Raw genomic sequence first — 10,448 nt, forward strand, 5'->3', positions numbered from 1 at the left:
TATTATATACAATACCTATCTTTTATTGCGATGTAATATGCAGTATTACAGTTATAACTTCTCCGCGAAAACTAACCAGGTCTCCGTCTTAATCGACTAACCGGAGCTGTATGTGATCTATAGGCTTGACAGTGATCGGGAGGTAAATGACTTGCGACGGCACTTCCACGATCTTGAATCCCGGCGGAACAATAGGGAAAATTTCGTGAATAGTATGCACTTTGCCCTCGTTGACGTAGGCACCCGTTGTAATGTTGGATTCGACTCGCAACGCGTCGACCTTGAGAATAGCTACAGGCATATCCGAATGGTGAGCTTGATCAGCTGCCAATACGCGCGGTGTAAATCCGAGAAGCTGACCAATAGAATCGTCGGGTTCTAAATTTACGATATGGTTACATTTTATTTCGCTGCACAACGTATTGTTGTTAGGCTTTATGCTGAGTTTAGTGTGAGTATTTTTGAACGTGTCTTGAACATACTTTTCAATATATCCAATTTCGTAGCTGCCAGTGGATGCAGTGACTACCTTATCGGCTACGTATATTTTATTGTGACCGACATCAACGTTGGGAATGGAATTGAAGGTTAACTGTTCAACGAGACCGAGAACATAATGTTTGTTTAAAGCAAACTCGTTCGTAGGAAAATATTGCGCTCCAAGAATCGAAGACGTTCCCGATATCGTTAGCGTAAACGAATCATCCATGACTGCAAGTGCTGGACTGACGTTATTGAATTACGTGTCATGTTTATATGTATAGGTCATCGCTGTGAAATTTCAGACACAAGTGTTCGCAATCGAATGAACCGTAAGCCTGATACCTTTCATCGTTGTACTCAACGCTACCAACGCCGAGATATTTCAGGAGGTCTAACGGAGGTAGAAGATGACCGAAACTGTCTAAGTAAACTACATCGTTGCCGCGTTTCTTATATGCAACCCAGTATATCCCAAGCCATCTTTATCGTCGAGATTGACTACAGTGGTCTCGTTCTTACGCGGTCCGGTTTTGGGCATTTCGTTGCGCATAAAGACACCTCGGAAGTATGGACTTTTCATGATTTTTGCATACTTTAGCAAATTCCAGTTAATCAACGCTCGGCGTGGTAGCTTCACACCCAGTTTTCTGAAAGATGAAGACCGAAATCCTCTTTATAAGGTTTGAGATAGAGACCTTTACCTAAGGCGATAGCTTTTATCGTTTTGTTATGTCGTTTACTTTCCTCCAATTCTCCTTCAGCCGCGTTCGCATCGTTTACAGCCTTTGCTATACCCGCAGTACCCCCCGCTAACGCACCAGTAGCGCTGAGACCGGCAAAAATAGGTATGAGAAAAAGTAGAAAACCGCCAACTTTTGAGGGTACCGGTAGAACGCGTGGTGATCGGACATAATGTTAACAGCCTTCTTTCTCCACAGCTTCTCGAGCACTTTTGAGTGCAGACTTAAGGGGGGAGCCTGCTTTAGGGGCTTCAAAAAATCGATATAGTTTTTTTTGCATAAATGTCTTCCCAAACGATCCAATAATGTGTCCCTAAAATTTCAGACGCAAATTCGAAATGTTTTTGGAGTTACAGAAGAAATAGTGAGCAAGCGTCGGGCAGGTATACGAGCGGTTTTTTAAAGTTTTCAACCAGTTTTTTGAAGTTTTCAACCAGTTTTTTGAAGAGTCAGAAGGGCAACTCTATGGACCTGAAATCGCTGATTAGCATATTAATGCGGTAAGTTCAAGAAAATTACGATTTTTTATGTACGAAATCTTTGACGCACGATTTCTCCGTTTTTCATTTTCACGCTTTTTCCTCACTGGCGGGAAAGATAGGGAAAAAACTAAACGTCCTATCGAAACGAGACAAATTGCATTGTACTCGGGATGAAATTCTCTTCTAGTTGAACCTAAAAAACCTTGAGAAAGTTAATATCAACCCACTTTTCAAACAATCTTAAATGAATTCTTTTTCCAAGAAGAATGAAATTTTTTTTAATTTGCGAAAAATTGTTGAATTTTTCATTTTTTGTGGAATTTTCTTGGTTTAACTAGAAGCTATACGATTGAGAAGTGAAAATTTTTTTGGTTTCTTTGTTTCAGATGGAAATTGCGACCTGCACCTTTTCCGCCGCACGACAAATGCATACTCGAGACGCCTCGGTGAAATGCTTGTACCAGGCATAATATGATATGTATCCTAATGAAAAAATTCGAGAAGACTGTTGAAATACATATCAATAAACCCTGAAAGTTTCGTTTTAATCGGATATTTCTTTCCTCCCCAAAAAAATCCTCGAAAAAACCGATTTTTTGAAGCCTCTGAAGCAGGCTCCCCCCTTAATGCTTGTTTTCGCATCGTAGCTCCGAATCATAAACTGTTTTGTCGCTCGTACGATTTTGTTCAAGTAAACGTTTTTTGGTTTTCGACACCCCATGCCTAACTTTGTTTTCACCTTCATCGTGTAAGCTACAGCCCAAACGGCTGCCTTCTCAACCAAATTTGCCTCCTTTGCAAAACCCGTTTCCAAGCTTTTTCGGCTAGTATTTTATCCGCGACGCTTCTAGCTTCAAGGTTTTCACGAGTTTCCGAATACGCTATATCGTGTTCCTTACACGCTGAGTAGGACCGCAAAGCGGGTTCTACTTACAGATTCCTTTCACCGACTCTCACTGACATTCTCCCCAGACTCAAACCCGTTTCCGCGCTGACGTCACAGTCTGCCGTACCGACTTGAGGTCAAAACCGTGCAACCTTACCAACAGTTGTATCGATCGACGGTCAAAATCGCACTGCTTTACCAACAATTCTTATCAGTCGGAGAACAAAATCGTGCTGATTTACTGACAATCGTACCGACCGAGGGTCAAAGTCTTTATGTAGTGCTCGTATGCCAACAGTAGAGGGTGCAGCGGGGGCGAGAACTTTCTGTTAATAATATCGTGGACTGATAAATGAAAAGCCAGACAATTAGATATAATTGTGTATTTATTAATAAAGGTATACTTAAACTTGATGCAAAAGGATTCGTGAGGATATACAACCGGCTTGCTCTCTTTCTTATCGCTATACCCTTTTGTGTGCCGAAAACGGACACACTCGCTGGCTGTGTCGGAATATACGCGCATGCGCATTTATTACATAATACATTTTAATACAGTAAGATGTCGCTACCAGACTTAAATTTACATGTATTCCAACACTTTCTTACCGTCCCGCATTCTTATTCCACGATAGGACTGCTGATGTGTAACATTAACCACTTCAAATTCCTTTCCCACGGTAGGACTGCTGATGTGTAACATCAACCACCTCCACATTCTTTTTCCACGTTATCAACCACGTGACATTCCAAAATTGATAGTTCCGAGAATTGTTTTTTATCCACTCGGATATCGCTGATGTGTTACATCAACCACCTCACACTCCTTTTCCACGTTATCAACCACGCGACATTCTAAAATTAATGATTCTGAGAATTGTTTTTCACTTACTCGGATGTCGGTTTGATATTAACCACGTGACATTTTTTTGGCTTGTAACTGTACTGAAAACTCCACAATGAATTTTGAACGGGTTCAGTCAAGACCAGAGTGCAAGGTCGACCGATAGCCGCGGTACATTCAGAGCCATGGATCTGCGGTGTTGGGTTACTATCGCTCCAAGAATGCTAAAAAGTGTGCGCGCATACACAAACATACGTACAGCTGCCCTATAAAAAGAACGCTCATCACTGCAAACGATCATTAAGTCTTGTCTTGTCAAGTATACTTGAGGAAACAGTTCGAGATGGAATCCGCGAAGTGTTTGAGATTGATCGATATTATGGAATCGGCGTACAAAATCTTGGACGAATCATCATTAACAGCAGATATTCAGAAATAGATGAAATTTGGAAGTCAAAATATTCGGCTTCTGGACAAAATTTTGCGAAAGGCTTCATTGATTGGAGAAAAGATGAGAATTATCACAACGATCGGACTCTTGAAAGTCTTCAGAAAAAAGGTGGAGGTACGCGGGAAGTAAAAAGAAGCGATCGAGTTCACTGGGAAGATTTGGAATCAGCTTTCGAGGGAAGAATTCGAACTGGATCCATCGTCCATTTGAAGCATAAAAATGTGGAGAGATTTCTCGAAGACGCAAAGGTACTAGTTGTGACAAGACTCAAAAACGCTCTGAAGAAAGACAGGAGCTTGAAAGCCAACGTTATACTGGCTTGTAAATTTGAAGTTAGAAAAGATGATCACACGGTGAAAGAGATCAAATTCTTCAATCCGAAAAATGAAATCATCCTCCAGACAACAGATGTCAACGAATGGTTCATCGAAAGCGCGACAGAGCGCTTGTTGAAAAAGGTGGCAGATTTCCAAGAGAAGGATTCAGGCTGGTCGCTGACTGAAATAATCAATTTTACTGTAAATATCAACAGGTACTTGCCACTACGAGGCGGTGTGTTCACATACACCCCGTTACCTATGCATATCAGTGTTAAGAAGGCTGTAGTAAACGTCAGAACCAACGACTCTTACTGCTTTCTTTGGTCGGTCACCGCAGCTCTGTTGCCAGCCGACAACAACATTCCCAACGCGACCAGCTCGTACCCGCATTTCAGCTCTGTGCTACGGTGTGATGGTATAAAGTTTCCTATGTCTCTAGACAAAAACAACATTTCAAAATTTGAGAAGCTTAACGGTCTTTCAATTGACGTTTATGGTATAGACTAAGGTGATCGGAAAAAAAGTGAAATAGTACCGACTCACCTGAGTCAGAATGAGTCTGATAAATCTGTGATTCACCTTTTAGCTATAGAAACTAAAATCACTGACGATGACGATAATGATGTTGATATGGAAAACTAGAAGATCTTTCATTTTACTTTTATTCGAAATCTGTCTCGATGAACAAGTTCTCAAATTTCTAAACATAAACGTCGTACTTGGTTATGTGATAGGTGTCTATCACACTTTCAATCTGAAAAGTGTTTGTTCAAGCATAATGTGGATTGCATGAATTTAAACAGAACCAAAGTTATTCTACCTACAGAGGAGGGAAAAATTCAAACATAAAGAAACCGTTCCGTTCTGCGTTTACGCAGATCTAGAATGCTTATTGCAGCCCACTCTTGAAAGTTTTGGGGAAAATGGAACAATTAATCAGAAGCATCTCCCGTATAATACAGCTTACTATGTGCATTGTGCGTTTGACGATTCGCTTTCAAAATTCGGAATTAATCGTGGAAAGACTTGCATTTAATGGTTTGTGAATGAGTTAGCGGAATCGGCACATTCGTTAGAAGTTTATTTCAAAACTGTTGTACCGATGGAACAGCTCAATTTCAATCAAATTAACGAATTTCATTCAACAACAGTGTGTCACATTTGTGAAAAACCATTCACACTCACAGACGTGAAACATCGTGATCACTGCCATTTCACAGAAAAGTACCGTGGTGCTGCTCATCGAGGTCGCAATCTAAATTACCAAAATTCGCACACTATCCCAGTGATATTCCACAATCTGTCGGGTTACGATTTACATTTTCTGATCAAAGCACTCGCAACATCGTTCGAGGGCACAATTAAGCTTCCACCCATAAACAAAGAAAAGTACATTTCTTTTACAAAATATGTCGAGGGGACAAATATAAAGTTTAGGTTCATAGATTGGTACCGTTTCATGCCCAGTAGTCTTGAGAAATCAGTAACGTAACTCGGTGATGATCAAAAATCAATCACACGAAAATTTAATCGTAGCTCAGATGAATTTCAGTTATTGACCAGAAGAGGAGTGTTCCCGTACGACTACATAGACAGTTGGGAGTAGCTCGAGGACAGACGGCTACCATCCAAACAACAATTTTACTCAAAATTGAATGATCGGGATATATCAGATGACGACTGTGCACATGCATGTGAAGTTTGGCAAACTTTTAACGTTCAAACTTTGGGAGAGCATTCGGACTTGTATTTACAAACGGACGTGTTTTTACTAGCCGACGTTTCTTAAAACTTTCGAGAGAGCTGTTGGACAACGTACAACCTGGACCCGTTACATTACTACACTGCGCCCGGTCTGTTGTTTGATGCGATGTTGAAGTGTACCGACATTGAGCTCGAGCTTCTCACCGACATACATATGGTCGATCTGAAATAGTAGGCAACCGGAATTGATGCCCACGCTACTTTCCAAGAAAAACTAGGTTGTTCACTATAGCGTTATGGAATAATGCTCATAATTAGGTCTAAAGTTGGTTGATATTCACAGAGTTTTTAAATTCAGACAAACCCCGTGGCTGAAAAAATACATAGATTTGAATACCGATTTTCGGAAAAAATTCAAGAAAAATTTTTACAAACCGACGAACAACGCAGTTTCTGGCAAAACAATGGAAAATGATAGAAAGTATAGAGATGTCAGGCTGATCACGAAATGGGATTGAAGATACGGTGCTAGAGCTACTATAGCCAAACCCAATTTTCACAGCTGCACCGTTTTCGACAAAAATATAATTATCGTTGAAATGAGTAAGACGAAAGTCAAGTTGAATAAACCATTGTATGCAGGTTTCTCCATCATGGATCTGGCTAAAACATATATCTACGATTTTCATTACAATTACATTAAGCAAAAATTCGGCAACCGAGCAAAATTAATGTATACGGATACCGACAGTTTGATTTACAATTTTACCGTCCCAGACATGTACAAACATATGAAAGAGGACTTGCATAAATTCGATACGTCTGATTATCCGCTTGACAACGTTTGTGGAATGCCTCGAGCGATCAAAAAAGTTCTCGGCCTAATGAAAGATGAGAATAACGAAAAAATAATGCTGGAATTTGTAGGATTAAGAGCTAACTTGTACGCATTTCGAGTCTTGGGAGATGAGAAAGACAATAAACGTGTCAAAGGTGTCAAAGGATCAGCGTTGAGAAAATTAACTTTCAACGATTATTTGGAATGTGTTTTGAACCGTGAAAATTTGTCTAGAAATCAGCATTCGATAATCAGTCGAAAGCACGAGGTATACACCATAGAACAGCAGAAAGTGGCACTGAGCTCGAATGACGACAAGCGGATCGTGTTTCAAAACACAACCGACACACTTCCGTGGGGCTACAAACCTGCACCTCAGCTCTGTAATTATCGTATCGTAATCTATGTAGGACTTGATTCATAACTGTACCATGATGTATAAGATATTATCATGTAGGATAGTGAATAAGAACGCTCCAAAGTATGAGAAATTGTACAACGATACGTATGTCTGTCGATTATCTGAAGAATAGAGATGCATACTTGTTATGTGTCGGGTATAAAATAAAGAGGCACATACGTTTTTACAAAAAATTCATTTATTCAAATGTCACATGTCCGATTCGTTTATCCAACCGTTGTGTGTATTGTCAAAACCTAACTATTAAACGTATATTCTTCCTCTACGCTTCTTGAGCACCTTCCTCACGAGATAGATATCCGGATGTTTAACCTTGAGGAGCTCTTGTTAAAAGAAACTACCAGCGATAGGTTGATCTCGGTAGTCTTTCAGCTTGTACGTCACAGGATGAGTATTTTCCACTCGACTTATAGTGAATATTTCAGTCGTCCAATTAGGAGTGTAACCTATTTTGAAGACATTTTTGAATTTGCTGATTGGAACTTTGTCGCCGGATTTGAATTTTGCCGATATGGTAGGTATCGCTCAAGGCCCTCCGTACGCCTAACGTAATATAAGCCTTTCGTTTGCGACGGTGCCATTCGACGGTTTTATTCTTATGGTTCGGTGTTTGACCTCCGTGAAGTTGGCCCCACGAAGTTATTATTTCTAAATCTAATTAACGCGATTCGTTTGAGAATCGTTTGAGAGGGTTTGAGAGTAAAGAAAAATCGTTTGAGAGTTAATGGTTTTTCCGGAAAATTGATTTTAATTTTGGGTGTAAAGTTGGCCCCTATATTTTCTATCTCCTCAAAAAATGGACAAAGACGTTTAATTTTTTTTTTAATCTTTTGAGAATCGTTTGAGAGGATTTGAGAGTAGAAAAAAACTGTTAGAGAGTTAATATTTCAATTGATATTCCATAGTTATTGAGTGATTGATTTCCCCATGATTTCCCCTAATTTCCGAGCACTTCCGGCCTGCGCAATGGATATGCGCGATGTACATGCGCAGTGTATTTAAAATCAGCTGAAGGCTGGTCATGAGTGTTCTGCGCCGAAGAAACTGGCGTTTCTGTTTCATCGTGTGTTCTCCAGTAACAAAATCAATTAATCCTTCAAAAAATTGAGCAACATTCCAACGAGAGCAATAATGTTCAAAGAGCGAAAGAACTTCTGGAATAAAGTCGTATAATAAATTTATCTGACGTCTTTTCAATGATCTTGCCAAACATCGTCGAGTTGTGATCAAATATTGAAGCTTGTGGAAATTTAGGGGTTATAAACACAGGGAAACGATACGTGGTATGGTGAGAACTAAAAAAAATGACGTTTATTTTATAGCTTTGTTGTGAAATTTTCAGTCATTGTCCAGTGTCATTGTTACGGTTCGTTCAGTAGGTTGAGGAATTCAACCGTGCTTAAAGAGACACCCAATCTGCGTGTTTATACATAGATATAAATAATAATTTTCTTACGGGTATATATATAGCTCTCAATGAATGTGTATGAGGAAAAAGTGCAGTAACAGAAGGGATAAAAGGCGGAGAGAGAGTTCTATAGCACAAGCATGTCTATATAAGGACTGCTGGTCTCTACTCGAATATCGCCCACGCTAAAAAATTACGTCCGTCAGCACTAAGTTGGCGTATTAATGTTGTTTTCGTTGTAAATACTAAAAATCTGAGTTTATCTCTATTGATTCAGAGTTTAAATTATCACCGTGTTACAAACGCGTGCATTTATCGTTTCTTCTTTTTTGAGCACTCGAAAATTCGAAAGTTTGTTTGAATATCATTGACGTCATTTTTCATTTCTGCTATCAGACAGATTCTGGCGCAAGGGACAATTTTTTCAATGACGCCAAGAGACTGATCGACAGCGAGATCGAGGTCATTAAAATCGTTGAGAGCTCGAGACGCACAAGTTCGAGAAATATTAACAGAGACGGTACAATGTCTAAGCCTGTTAGGAACAACAAACAGGCTGACAAAGCGGCTACAAAAAAATCCAAAGTAATTTTGAAAGCGCTCTGATCAATTTTTTTTCCCATTCTTTTCTTCTCGTGCAGCCAAGAGCACAAGCAATCGCAGGATGGGGATCGGAAGAAAGAGTTTATCAGGATCGACAATATCAGATAGACGCAGCCATAGTAAGAATCATGAAAATGAAAAAAACTATGACGCATAATCTTTTAATGAGCGAGCTCTACAACCAACTCAAATTTCCCGTCAAGGTAAGAATTTTCACATCAAGTTTTTTCTTTCTCCAAATTATCGTCATTTTCATTCTGTCAATGAATTTTCTTCTCCCTATTTTTACATATCCGCTTCAAGGTTTTGCAAATTGCCAAAAAAAAATGCCCAACAACTTTTTTAATGGATCCAAAAAATCTCGACAAATTACTCAATTTCGAAACGAAGTTTCTCGCGATTTATTAATTGTATGCATCGTTTTTTTTTTGTTTTGTAATTTACGAGAGTTCGTAAATTCTGAAAGTTCTTGAAAATCCTTGGACGTACGAAATACTCAAGTGTTTACTTTTTTTTTTTATCAAATTCATTACGCAGCCTGCCGACGTGAAGAAGCGAATCGCGTCGTTAATAGACAGAGACTACATGGGGCGTGATAAGGATAACGCTAATCAGTACAATTACGTTGCGTAGCCTCAACCAATTGCCAAAGTTATGTTGAGCCGGGTAAATCCGATTTTTGTTGGAGAAAAAACAACGAGAAAGGAGAAGCGAAAAGTTTCCGGTCCGAAAGCGTCTTTTCAGAGTGATTTCCGGCTCGATTGGATCAGAAGAAAAAAACGAGGAACGAGAGACTTTCCAGTGATATTTTCTTCGATTTTTGGTGAATTTGAGATCCGTCAATTGCTTAGAAGCGATTAGAATGCACGATTATCATTTGTTTTTCCTGCTACGGAGGAACTCGAGTGAACGTTAAGAGGAATGAAAAAAAAAAAACAATTCCGAAAGGATTTTAGTACATTGGCTAAAAAACGACGAGCGAGTTAAATTGAACGATGAAATCGGTCATCGAATTCGCGAACGGTCAGTGCGCTCAGTGAAAAGCCATTTACTTTTTTTTCTTTTACTTATGCAGCTGGTATGTTTGCCCTTCTGTATTATTATTGAGAGGATTGTTCTCAAGACATTCTCCTCGAGAAAATCAACAGATTTCAAAATAAAACAATAATTACGTGCTGTTAAGATTCATACGTGAAGAATTTTTTAATGCCACTTTTCCACAGCTCGTGCAAAAAACAAACATTTGCTTTTAGCTGTTCGTAGAAAAA

This window comes from Neodiprion pinetum, chromosome 1, assembly GCF_021155775.2.
Source record: "Neodiprion pinetum isolate iyNeoPine1 chromosome 1, iyNeoPine1.2, whole genome shotgun sequence".
Taxonomy (NCBI): Eukaryota; Metazoa; Arthropoda; class Insecta; order Hymenoptera; family Diprionidae; genus Neodiprion; species Neodiprion pinetum.